At 40.2% G+C, this 13,030-nt stretch overlaps 1 protein-coding gene across 2 annotated transcripts in view; it reads right to left on the bottom strand.

Moving 5' to 3' along the window:
* SOAT1 (sterol O-acyltransferase 1) overlaps positions 1-13,030 on the bottom strand; it is an 86,547-nt gene that overhangs the window by 46,375 nt on the left and 27,142 nt on the right. The window lies entirely within an intron of this gene.

The raw sequence follows: 13,030 nt of genomic DNA, 5'->3' as shown, positions 1-13,030 counted from the left end.
AGTTCATTTTGAATGAAATTTGCCTCCATTCATGAGTCTGTCTTTACACATAGTATCTTGCATAATAGCTTAGCCAAGTTTTAGCTTTTGATATCTTTATTAAACATTTAAGTTTTCTTGGTAAAATTTCTAACTTGTATCCTTCCTATCTACAGAAAGAAAACAAATTTAAATAAAAAAATTTTTTAAGTTTTTCTTTGGCAAAAGATTCACAGCTTAAAGCAACACTTTTAACATAACTTGAAAAATTAAACGTCAATGCAGAAGCTAATGTCTACTCTATTGAACTTGGTGCCCATTAACAGTTGCATATACTGCTCATTTTGCTTACTAAAATAATGTTATTGGAACCTCTTGTTAACGTTATGGGAACCCTCTTGCACTGTTGGTAGGAATGCAAACTGGTGCAGCCGCTGTGGAAAACAGTGTGGAGGTTCCTCAGAAAATTAAAAATAGACCTACCCTATGACCCAACAATAGCACTGCTAGGAATTTACCCAAGGGATACAGGAGTACTGATGCATAGGGGCACTTGTACCCCAATGTTTATAGCAGCACTCTCAACAATAGCCAAATTACGGAAGGAGCCTAAATGTCCATCAACTGACGAATGGATAAAGAAATTGTGGTTTATATATACAATGGAATACTACATGGCAATGAGAAAGAATGAAATATGGCCCTCTGTAGCAACATGGATGGAACTGGAGAGTGTTATGCTAAGTGAAATAAGTCAAGCAGAGAAAGATAGATACCATATGTTTTCACTCTTATGTGGATCCTGAGAAAGTTAACAAAAACCATGGGTGAGAGGAAGGGGAAAAAAAGAGTTAAGAGAGGGAAGGAGGCAAACCATAAGAGACTCTTAAAAAATGAAAAAAAACTGAACATTGATGGAGGGTGGGAGGGAAGGGAAAGTGGGTGATGGGCATTGAGGAGGGCACCTGCTGGGATGAGCACTGGGTGTTGTATGGAAACCTACCTGACAACAAATTTCATATTAAAAAAATAATAAAATAAAATAAAATAAATTACATGCTCAAAAAAAAAAAAAGATCTATCATAGTGAAACTGTAACACACAGGTTTATTTTAAAAAACACCTCTTAAAAGCAGCCAGAAAGCAAGTACCACCTATGAAAGAATTGCAGTTATGCCTGACTTACCAATGCCAACAACAGAAGCCACCAGACAGTGGATCAGTATCTTCAACCTTTGACAGTGGTGGAGTTTGTAACTGGGAAGGAGGCTAGAGATCATTTCATGAAGAGCCTGGGTGTATTTTAACAAGGGCTATGAGGAAACTAAGAATTTTAAGCAGGAAAATAACTGATTTGATATGGGCAAGTCCACTCTGGCAGAATGAAAAGGACCACAGAAGAGAGAAATGCAACAAATTCAGACAAGAAATGAGGTCATAAACCAAAACAAATGGCAATGAGGGTAGGTAGGAGAAGATAAATTTTGAAGATAGTCACAAACTTTAAATAGGCAAGAAATATGACTAAGACAAATATTAATTTGATTGTTCTGTCATTATAACACCTTTTTTATTTTTTTATTTTTTTTTTATTTTTTTATTTTTTAATATATGAAATTTACTGTCAAATTGGTTTCCATACAACACCCAGTGCTCATCCCAAAAGGTGCCCTCCTCAATACCCATCACCCACCCTGCCCTCCCTCCCACCCCCATCAACCCTCAGTTTGTTCTCAGTTTTTAAGAGTCTCTTATGCTTTGGCTCTCTCCCACTCTAACCTCTTTTTTTTTTTCCTTCCCCTCCCCCATGGGTTTCTGTTACGTTTCTCAGGATCCACATAAGAGTGAAACCATATGGTATCTGTCTTTCTCTGTATGGCTTATTTCACTTAGCATCACACTCTCCAGTTCCATCCATGTTGCTACAAAAGGCCATATTTCATTTTTTCTCATTGCCACGTAGTATTCCATTGTGTATATAAACCACAATTTCTTTATCCATTCATCAATTGATGGACATTTAGGCTCTTTCCATAATTTGGCTATTGTTGAGAGTGCCGCTATAAACATTGGGGTACAGGTGCCCCTATGCATCAGTACTCCTGTATCCCTTGGATAAATTCCTAGCAGTGCTATTGCTGGGTCATAGGGTAGGTCTATTTTTAATTTTCTGAGGAACCTCCACACTGCTTTCCAGAGCGGCTGCACCAATTTGCATTCCCACCAACAGTGCAAGAGGGTTCCTGTTTCTCCACATCCTCTCCAGCATCTATAGTCTCCTGATTTCTTCATTTTGGCCCCTCTGACTGGCGTGAGGTGGTATCTGAGTGTGGTTTTGATTTGTATTTCCCTGATGAGGAGCGACATTGAACATCTTTTCATGTGCCTGTTGGCCATCCGGATGTCTTCTTTAGAGAAGTGTCTATTCATGTTTTCTGCCCATTTCTTCACTGGGTTATTTGTTTTTCGGGTGTGGAGTTTGATGAGCTCTTTATAGATTTTGGATACTAGCCCTTTGTCCGATGTGTCATTTGCAAATATCTTTTCCCATTCCGTTGGTTGCCTCTCAGTTTTGTTGGTTGTTTCCTTTGCTGTGCAGAAGCTTTTTATCTTCATAAGGTCCCAGTAATTCACTTTTGCTTTTAATTCCCTTGCCTTTGGGGATGTGTCGAGTAAGAGATTGCTACGGCTGAGGTCAGAGAGGTCTTTTCCTGCTTTCTCCTCTAAGGTTTTGATGGTTTCCTGTCTCACATTCAGGTCCTTTATCCATTTTGAGTTTATTTTTGTGAATGGTGTGAGAAAGTGGTCTAGTTTCAACCTTCTGCATGTTGCTGTCCAGTTCTCCCAGCACCATTTGTTAAAGAGACTGTCTTTTTTCCATTGGATGTTCTTTCCTGCTTTGTCAAAGATGAGTTGGCCATACGTTTGTGGGTCTAGTTCTGGGGTTTCTATTCTATTCCATTGGTCTATGTGTCTGTTTTTATGCCAATACCATGCTGTCTTGATGATGACAGCTTTGTAGTAGAGGCTAAAGTCTGGCATTGTGATGCCTCCTGCTTTGGTCTTCTTCTTCAAAATTACTTTGGCTATTCGGGGCCTTTTGTGGTTCCATATGAATTTTAGGATTGCTTGTTCTAGTTTCGAGAAGAATGCTGGTGCAATTTTGATTGGGATTGCATTGAATGTGTAGATAGCTTTGGGTAGTATTGACATTTTGACAATATTTATTCTTCCAATCCATGAGTAGGGAATGTCTTTCCATTTCTTTATATCTTCTTCAATTACCTGCATAAGCTTTCTATAGTTTTCAGCATACAGATCTTTTACATCTTTGGTTAGATTTATTCCTAGGTATTTTATGCTTCTTGGTGCAATTGTGAATGGGATCAGTTTCTTCATTTGTCTTTCTGTTGCTTCATTGTTAGTGTATAAGAATGCAACTGATTTCTGCACATTGATTTTGTATCCTGCAACTTTGCTGAATTCATGTATCAGTTCTAGCAGACTTTTGGTGGAGTCTATCGGATTTTCCATGTATAATATCATGTCATCTGCAAAAAGCGAAAGCTTGACTTCATCTTTGCCAATTTTGATGCCTTTGATTTCCTTTTGTTGTCTGATTGCTGATGCTAGAACTTCCAGCACTATATTAAACAACAGCGGTGACAGTGGGCATCCCTGTCGTGTTCCTGATCTCAGGGAAAAAGCTCTCAGTTTTTCCCCGTTGAGGATGATGTTAGCTGTGGGCTTTTCATAAATGGCCTTTATGATCTTTAAGTATGTTCCTTCTATCCCGACTTTCTCAAGGGTTTTTATTAAGAAAGGGTGCTGGATTTTGTCAAAGGCCTTTTCTGCATCGATTGACAGGATCATATGGTTCTTCTCTTTTTTTTTGTTAATGTGATGTATCACGTTGATCGATTTGCGAATGTTGAACCAGCCCTGCATCCCAGGAATGAATCCCACTTGATCATGGTGAATAATTCTTTTTATATGCTGTTGAATTCGATTTGCTAGTATCTTATTAAGAATTTTTGCATCCATATTCATCAGGGATATTGGCCTGTAGTTCTCTTTTTTTACTGGGTCTCTGTCTGGTTTAGGAATCAAAGTAATACTGGCTTCATAGAATGAGTCTGGAAGTTTTCCTTCCCTTTCTATTTCTTGGAATAGCTTGAGAAGGATAGGTATTATCTCTGCTTTAAATGTCTGGTAGAACTCCCCTGGGAAGCCATCTGGTCCTGGACTCTTATTTGTTGGGAGATTTTTGATAACCGATTCAATTTCTTCGCTGGTTATGGGTCTGTTCAAGCTTTCTATTTCCTCCTGATTGAGTTTTGGAAGAGTGTGGGTGTTTAGAAATTTGTCCATTTCTTCCAGGTTGTCCAATTTGCTGGCATATAATTTTTCATAGTATTCCCTGATAATTGTTTGTATCTCTGAGGGATTGGTTGTAATAATTCCATTTTCATTCATGATTTTATCTATTTGGGTCATCTCCCTTTTCTTTTTGAGAAGCCTGGCTAGAGGTTTGTCAATTTTGTTTATTTTTTCAAAAAACCAACTCTTGGTTTCGTTGATCTGCTCTACAGTTTTTTTAGATTCTATATTGTTTATTTCTGCTCTGATCTTTATTATTTCTCTTCTTCTGCTGGGTTTAGGCTGCCTTTGCTGTTCTGCTTCTATTTCCTTTAGGTGTGCTGTTAGGTTTTGTATTTGGGATTTTTCTTGTTTCTTGAGATAGGCCTGGATTGCAATGTATTTTCCTCTCAGGACTGCCTTCGCTGCATCCCAAAGCGTTTGGATTGTTGTATTTTCATTTTCGTTTGTTTCCATATATATTTTAATTTCTTCTCTAATTGCCTGGTTGACCCACTCATTCGTTAGTAGGGTGTTCTTTAACCTCCATGCTTTTGGAGGTTTTCCAGACTTTTTTCTGTGGTTGATTTCAAGCTTCATAGCATTGTGGTCTGAAAGTATGCATGGTATAATTTCAATTCTTGTAAACTTATGAAGGGCTGTTTTGTGACCCAGTATATGATCTATCTTGGAGAATGTTCCATGTGCACTCGAGAAGAAAGTATATTCTGTTGCTTTGGGATGCAGAGTTCTAAATATATCTGTCAAGTCCATCTGATCCAATGTATCATTCAGGGCCCTTGTTTCTTTATTGACTGTGTGTCTAGATGATCTATCCATTTCTGTAAGTGGGGTGTTAAAGTCCCCTGCAATGACCACATTCTTATCAATAAGGTTGCTTATGTTTATGAGTAATTGTTTTATATATCTGGGGGCTCGGGTATTTGGCGCATAGACATTTATAATAGTTAGCTCTTCCTGGTGGATAGACCCTGTGATTATTATATAATGCCCTTCTTCATCTCTTGTTACAGCCTTTAATTTAAAGTCTAGTTTGTCTGATATAAGTATGGCTACTCCAGCTTTCTTTTGGCTTCCAGGAGCATGATAAATAGTTCTCCATCCCCTCACTCTCAATCTAAAGGTGTCCTCCGATCTAAAATGAGTCTCTTGTAGACAGCAAATAGATGGGTCTTGTTTTTTTATCCATTCTGATACCCTATGTCTTTTAGTTGGCGCATTTAATCCATTTACATTCAGTGTTATTATAGAAAGATATGGGTTTAGAGTCATTGTGATGTCTGTATGTTTTATGCTTGTAGTGATGTCTCTGGTACTTTGTCTCACAGGATCCCCCTTAGGATCTCTTGTAGGGCTGGTTTCGTGGTGACAAATTCCTTCAGTTTTTGTTTGTTTGGGAAGACCTTTATCTCTCCTTCTATTCTAAATGACAGACTTGCTGGATAAAGGATTCTCGGCTGCATATTTTTTCTGTTTAGCACACTGTAGATATCGTGCCAAGCCTTTCTGGCCTGCCAAGTTTCAAAGGAGAGATCAGTCACGAGTCTTATAGGTCTCCCTTTATATGTGAGGGCACGTTTATCCCTTGCTGCTTTCAGAATTTTCTCTTTATCCTTGTATTTTGCCAGTTTCACTATGATATGTCGTGCAGAAGATCGATTCAAGTTACGTCTGAAGGGAGTTCTCTGTGCCTCTTGGATTTCAATGCCTTTTTCCTTCCCCAGTTCAGGGAAGTTCTCAGCTATAATTTGTTCAAGTACCCCTTCAGCACCTTTCCCTCTCTCTTCCTCCTCTGGGATACCAATTATGCGTATATTATTTTTTTTTAGTGTATCACTTAGTTCTCTAATTTTCCCCTCATACTCCTGGATTTTTTTATCTCTCTTTCTTTCAGCTTCCTCTTTCTCCATAACTTTATCTTCTAGTTCACCTATTTTCTCCTCTGCCTCTTCAAGCCGAGCCATCGTGGTTTCCATTTTGTTTTGCATTTCGTTTAAAGCGTTTTTCAACTCCTCGTGACTGTTCCTTAGTCCCTCGATCTTTGTGGCAAGAGATTCTCTGCTGTCCTGTATACTGTTTTCAAGCCCAGCGATTAATTTTATGACTATTATTCTAAATTCACTTTCTGTTATATTATTTAAATCCTTTTTGATCAGTTCATTAGCTGTTGTTATTTCCTGGAGATTCTTCTGAGGGGAATTCTTCCGTTTGGTCATTTTGGAGAGTCCCTGGCGTGGTGAGGACCTGCAGTGCACTTCCCCTGTGCTGTGGTGTATAACTGGAGTTAGTGGGCGGGGCCGCAGTCCGACCCGATGTCTGCCCCCAGCCCACTGCTGGGGCCACAGTCAGACTGGTGTGTGCCTTCTCTTCCCCTCTCCTAGGGGCGGGATTCACTGTGGGGTGGCGTGTCCCGTCTGGGCTACTTGCACACTGCCAGGCTTGTGTTGCTGGGGATCTGGGGTATTAGCTGGGGTGGGTAGGCAAGGTGCACGGGGGCTGGAGGGGCAGGCTTAGCTCGCTTCCCCTTAGGTGATCCACTTCAGGAGGAGCCCTGTGGCAGCGGGAGGGAGTCAGATCCGCTGCCGGAGGTTTGGCTCCGCAGAAGCACAGAGTTGGGTGTTTGCGCGGAGCGAGCAAGTTCCCTGGCAGGAACTGGTTCCCTTTGGGATTTTGGCTGGGGGATGGGCGGGGGAGATGGCGCTGGCGCCTTTGTTCCCCGCCAAGCTGAGCTCTGCCGTCCGGGGGCTCAGCAGCTCTCCCTCCCTTTGTCCTCCAGCCTTCCCGCTTTCCGAGCAGAGCTGTTAACTTATGACCTCCCAGACGCTAAGTCGCGCTTGCTGTCGGAACACAGTCTGTCCGGCCCCTCCGCTTTTGCCAGCCCAACTCGGGGGCTCCGCCTGGCCGGCGAGCCGCCCCTCCGCCCCGGCTCCCTCCCGCCAGTCCGTGGAGCGCGCACCGCCTCGCCGCCCTTCCTCCCCTCTTCCGTGGGCCTCTCGTCTGCGCTTGACTCCGGAGACTCCCTTCTGCTAATCCTCTGGCGGTTTTCTGGGTTCTTTAGGCAGGTGTAGGTGGAATCTAAGTGATCGGCAGGACGCGCTGTGAGCCCCGCGTCCTCCTACGCCGCCATCTTCCGGAACCTCTCATAACACCTTTTTTATTTAGTTCTCTACCATCTACGATCGGACCATGGTTTCATAAATAATCTATTTCATAAATAAATGAATACTGAAGCTTCTTCCCTTCAACTAATTCAATTACCATGGGGGAATGGGGAGAGAATCATTGTAAAAGATTAATTCTCACTACCTGTACATCACTTCCAAAAGGCATCTGTTTATCCATAAATAACATAACCACCATTACAAACTGGTTTTGACTAGTTGGGAACTGGAAAATAGGGAGTATTTTTGCTCACAGCTAGACTAGCCTCTGAAAGCCTCCCTCAATGACATTAAAACTACACAGTGGAAGAAAAATATATTAAAAAGCCAATTCTACTCATGTTCCTTCACCTTAAAATTAACTTCACACATATTCAAAAGATTTACTTTCTTATTACCAAAAAATTAAAAAATTAAATGTCAAAAAATCCAGAAGAAGAATGCCCTTAAAGCTAACATGCAATGATTTCTTAAAAATTTTTTAACATTTATTTATTTATTTTTGAGAGAGACAAAGTACGAATGGCGGACAGGCAGAGAGAGGGAGACACAGAATCCACAAGCAGGCTCCAGGCTCTGAGCTGTCAGCACAGAGCCCAACACGGGGGCTCAAACTCACGAACTATGAGATCATGACCTGAGCCGAAGTCAGATGTTTAACTGAGCCACCCAGGTGCCCTTCTAACATGCAATGATTTAAAGTACAGACTTCCAACCATATAACTCAACTCAAGGTTTCTAGGTTTCTAAAACATTGATCATGCAATTTCTGTAAGATCTTCTTAGGTCTACTGATATCACTAACTTGTAACATTAATATCCTTGAAAACTGATCATTAACTGGTAACATCTAATTAACAGACCCAAGGATAAATCCCTTAAAAAAAAAAAAACTACTGTACATTTTGTTTTCTCCTAGCACTCTCATCTCCAACAAATAAACCAGGTTTGCAACATTTACCTTTGTGAGCGCTACTTAACCCTTGTGAAGTCTATATTTATTTAATGGGAATACTTAAAATTTATTCCCTGAAATATCAAAAATCTTATTTTAACCAGTTGTGATGAAGAGCTTTCTAAAATTATCACATGCCACCTTATCATATACCACCTTAAAAAAAAAAAAACCCAACCGTATCCTACATACTTTTTATGTCCAGTAAAAGAGATCATTTATTGTACTATGCTATCAATACCTACAGTAAAACTGAAATGAGAGCAATCAGGACTATACCAAACAACTCCAAGGAGCTGTGCCTTTCGATGGGGCGGTCTCTTCATGGCTTTGTATCAAATCCGCTTCCTCTAACAATCCTATGTTTACACTGCTATGCCAAATCCATTGCCAAGGTTACCCAGAAGGAAAAGACACATAACCAAGCTCGTTAAATAGGTAACTCATTTATTCATTCAATTATATATTCAACTCATTAAGTAAAAACCCAGTGAGTACCCAATATATAAAGGGTAGTACACACATATCCTAAACCCTTCCTTTAGAATCTCAGGAGAAATGTGCGAATGTAGATAATTTCAACATACAGATGACTGTGGGGTGGAGTGAGCTTTTGCAGAGGAAGTCAATATTTGAGCTGAGTCCCAGATGATAAAGAAAAATCATAGTGAACAGGTGCTAGACAGATTATTATAGAGGAAAGAGGGAGCATAAAGACTTATAAAAACTTGGGTTTTTTGGGACTTGAACCTGGGTCAAATGTCTCTCTGGGTGCCATGCTTGCTTTGCTTTATAAAACTGATTTTAATAAGCTTTTTGCCTAAGGGTAGCTTTTTATCTACTTACTTGCTAAATGACCAACTTTCCAGATGAGTGCTGTCCAACAGAAATATAATGTGAACCACATACGTAACTTTAACTTTTCTAGGCGCCACAACAGGTATAAGTGAGTCCTTGAAATGTGGTATTTTATCATTACAGTGTTATCTCAATTCAGACTAGTCACATTTCCAGTGCTAAACTAGACGATACTGAAATGTAGGTCTACTAGCTCCCATACTGAACAGCATGGCTCTTTTTCAAGTTTATTTGTTTTGAGAGAGACAGAGGAAGAGGGGCAGAAAAAGAGAGAATCTCAGGCAGGCTCTGCTGTTCTTACAAGGAACCCCACAAACCGTGAGATCATGACCTAAGCCAAAATCCAGAGTCAAGACACTTAACCTAATGAGCCACTCAGGTGTCCCATGAATGGTGTAGCTCTAAATGAGGGGTCAGCACATCTTTTTCTGCAATGGGCCAGAGAGCAAGTATTTCAGGCTTTGCGGGCCATATGGTCCATTCACTCCACACACAAACATGGCTGTGTTTGCCAACTCCTGTTCTAGATGGCTAATTTACTGTAAATCTGGCTGACAAAACTGATAGGTATGTACACGACTTTTTGTTAAGTTAACCTAACTATGGCGAATGCTGTTGGCTGCTTCCCCAATAAGGGCATGTGTTTCATTCCCCTTGCCAGACTGATTTAAGACTGGGCATGAGTATCTGTCAGAGCAAGGACAGCATAAAAATGACTCACTCAAGCTAGTTTACTGAGAGGAGTTCAAAGAGGGCCCTTTTATACATGTGCGGGCAGAGTTAAAGAAAAGCAACAAAGGATAGTGTGGAATTCTAGGGCTAGTAACAAATACCAGGGAAGCTATCCTTAGGCTTCAAAGGGCAAAGGAGGGAAATGGTTAAGGAAACCCAAAGAGAATTTCTAAGAGAACTATCAGACAGGAGTGATGGTTACCCAGACGGAGGAAAGTAACTTTAAATAAAGGGAAAACTTTATAACGAAAGTTATAAACACACTCACCTTACTCTCTCTGCCCTTGGATCTGTCAGTTCCCTCCCCATCAGCCGGACCCCAACCCCCATGACCAAACTCTACCAGAAACCATAGGGCATGGGAACCTATGGATACAGTCCAGTAAGGTCAGCCTCCCAGGACACAAAATAGGGTAGAAAAGAGTAGAGAGACAAAAGGAAGATATCCAGCATAACCTGTAATCTAATTATGGCCAATGAGACATAAGAAGTTTGCTGGGGAATTTCTAGTTAAGTTTCATTGCTCTAAAGAGAAACCTAGGGAAATCGTTTCTCTTCTTCTGACAGAGACTGTTTTGTTTTTTAGTTTGTTTGCTTCACCAGTTTTCTTACCCACCCTGGAGTTACTAATCCTCTGTCATTATTTCCACTCTTCTCTCCTCAATGCCACCAATTTCCTGGACCCACCACGCCATATTCCAAACCCAGATACTGTCTGCTATCTGCTCTCTCCGATTCCAAATGGTCATGCACTACAGAGAGTATTAAGAAAATGGGCCCGCTCTAAACTGATGCTGTCAAGTCCTAACCAGCCCCGCAAAAGAATAATGAAATCTTTTCTTGACCTCTTGATGAATTTAACAGCCCTCACAACCATAGCTCTCAACATTTTCTACCTTCCTCAAGTCCAGCCGTACCAAGCAACCTCCAGTTGATCCCTTGGGTACAAAGTCCTTAAATGTTTTCTCTTTCTTACTTTTCACAATCTTCAACCCTCTTCTCCATTGTTCCCATGTCAGAGGACGGCAAAGGCCATCTCTTTTTCAATAGTAACTCTTCAAACTATTGCCTTGATCATTCCATATCCTTAGAGAGACTGTTCAAATTGCTCTCAACACAGTAAATCATTTATATTGTCCACATTTACATTCAGAGCCAACCTACTCCCTAAAAATTGTTTCTGAAATTATGACATGGATGTCCCCAGTGGTACACAAAATTAAATCTGGGGTTTTACCAACATTCGTCAAGTGTTACATATTTATTTAATGTGTGTGTGTGTGTTTAAGCAGGTTCAACACAGGGCTGAGATCAAGACCTGTGCTGAGATCAAGAGTCAGTTGGTTAACCAACTGAGCCACCCAGGCACCACATTAAACAATATATATTCTTTACAGCCCTGTATGATAAGCAAGATGGTTATTTTATTTTTAAAATAAGATTCAAAGCAATTAAATATCTGGCCCACAGTCACATGGCCTGGCCAGTAAGTTACTAAGCCCGAACGAATACCTGTCTTCTAACCCCTAGCCACGCAACAAGCAGCACAAAAAATAAAATTTAAATTTAAAAAAAAAAAAAAAAAAAAAAGAAAAGAAATCAAGGCCTACTTATAGTGACTACATTAAAAGTAGAGTTCTAAGCAATAAGCAATGACTAAACCATTTTTTCAAGTTGTAATTCTTTTAATAAACATTTTCTTTGCCTCCTTGCGGCAAGTGCAGAATTAGCTAACGGACAGGCACTGACTAGCAGGGTTTTATTGCCTAGAGAAATTCAACTCATTTTAAAATCCCAATCATGGGGCTCCTGGCTGATTCAGTCAGAAGAACGTGCCACTCTTGATCTGGGGGTCATGGGTCCAAGCCCCACATGGGGTGTAGAGATTACTCAAATAAATAAAACTTTAAAAATTAAATTAAATTAGGGGCACCTGGGTGGCTCAGTCAGTTAAGCTTATCTGACTCTTGGTTTTTGCTCAGGTCACGATCTCACGGTTTCCTGGGTTTGAGCCCCACATCAGGTTCCATGCTTGGGATTCTCTCTCCCTATCTGCCCCTCCCCTGCTCACACTCTCTCTCTCTCTCTCTCTCTCTCTCTCTCTCTCTCAAAAATAAAAAAATAAACAAAAAGTAAATAATTAACAATTAAATTAAATTAAAAAATAAAATAAAATCCTGATTATTTTCTAAAAAAAACTCTCACTGACCATGACTTAGAAGATCTTCATCGCAGCTTCACTTCCTTCTCCACAGAGACAGAAGTAATCTAAGAGTCACTTTAAGTCCACAGGATGGCTGTGGTTAGCATCCCTTGAGAGAATCAATCATTTATCAATCTTAAAAGCAAAAGGGGAGATAAGATAGTATAATCCACCTATCACCTGCTACTGCTCCACTGACCTCAAAAATCTTCTAGAACTACCAATTATTACAGGTCTGTACTAACTTCACAAAAATGGAATATGAACTAGAAATGAGAATCGGTATATATTCATATAGAAAAGGTGATTTAATAGATAATGTTGAAAAACCTGACTAGCCATTTTGGAAAACTACACAGTTAGATCCCTCATTCAAAATAAATTTCAGGCGGATAAAATATTTAAATAAATTATAAAACCTAAAGAGTAATTATTGCAAAAAATTTCTTCTGTTTTCCTTTTTCATCATCTTGGAAAATCCCTAAGCATGACAAGAAATCTTAAAGCAATAAAAGAAAAAAATATTTGATAATATAAAAACTAAGTATGGCAAGGCACACCATAAGCAAAGTCAAAAAACAAACAGCTAGTTTACAAAATATTCACAGTGGGGCACCTGGGTGGCTCAGTCAGTTGAGCATCTGATTTCAGCTCATGATCTCACAGTACATGAGTTTGAGCCCCACATCAGGCTCTGTGCTGACAGCTCAGAGCCTGGAGTCTGCTTCAGATTCTGCGTCTCCCTCTTTCTCTGCCCCTCCT

The sequence above is a fragment of the Panthera uncia genome, chromosome F1 (genome assembly GCF_023721935.1).
Source record: "Panthera uncia isolate 11264 chromosome F1, Puncia_PCG_1.0, whole genome shotgun sequence".
Taxonomy (NCBI): Eukaryota; Metazoa; Chordata; class Mammalia; order Carnivora; family Felidae; genus Panthera; species Panthera uncia.
This window is presented reverse-complemented; position numbering and strand designations above follow the sequence as displayed.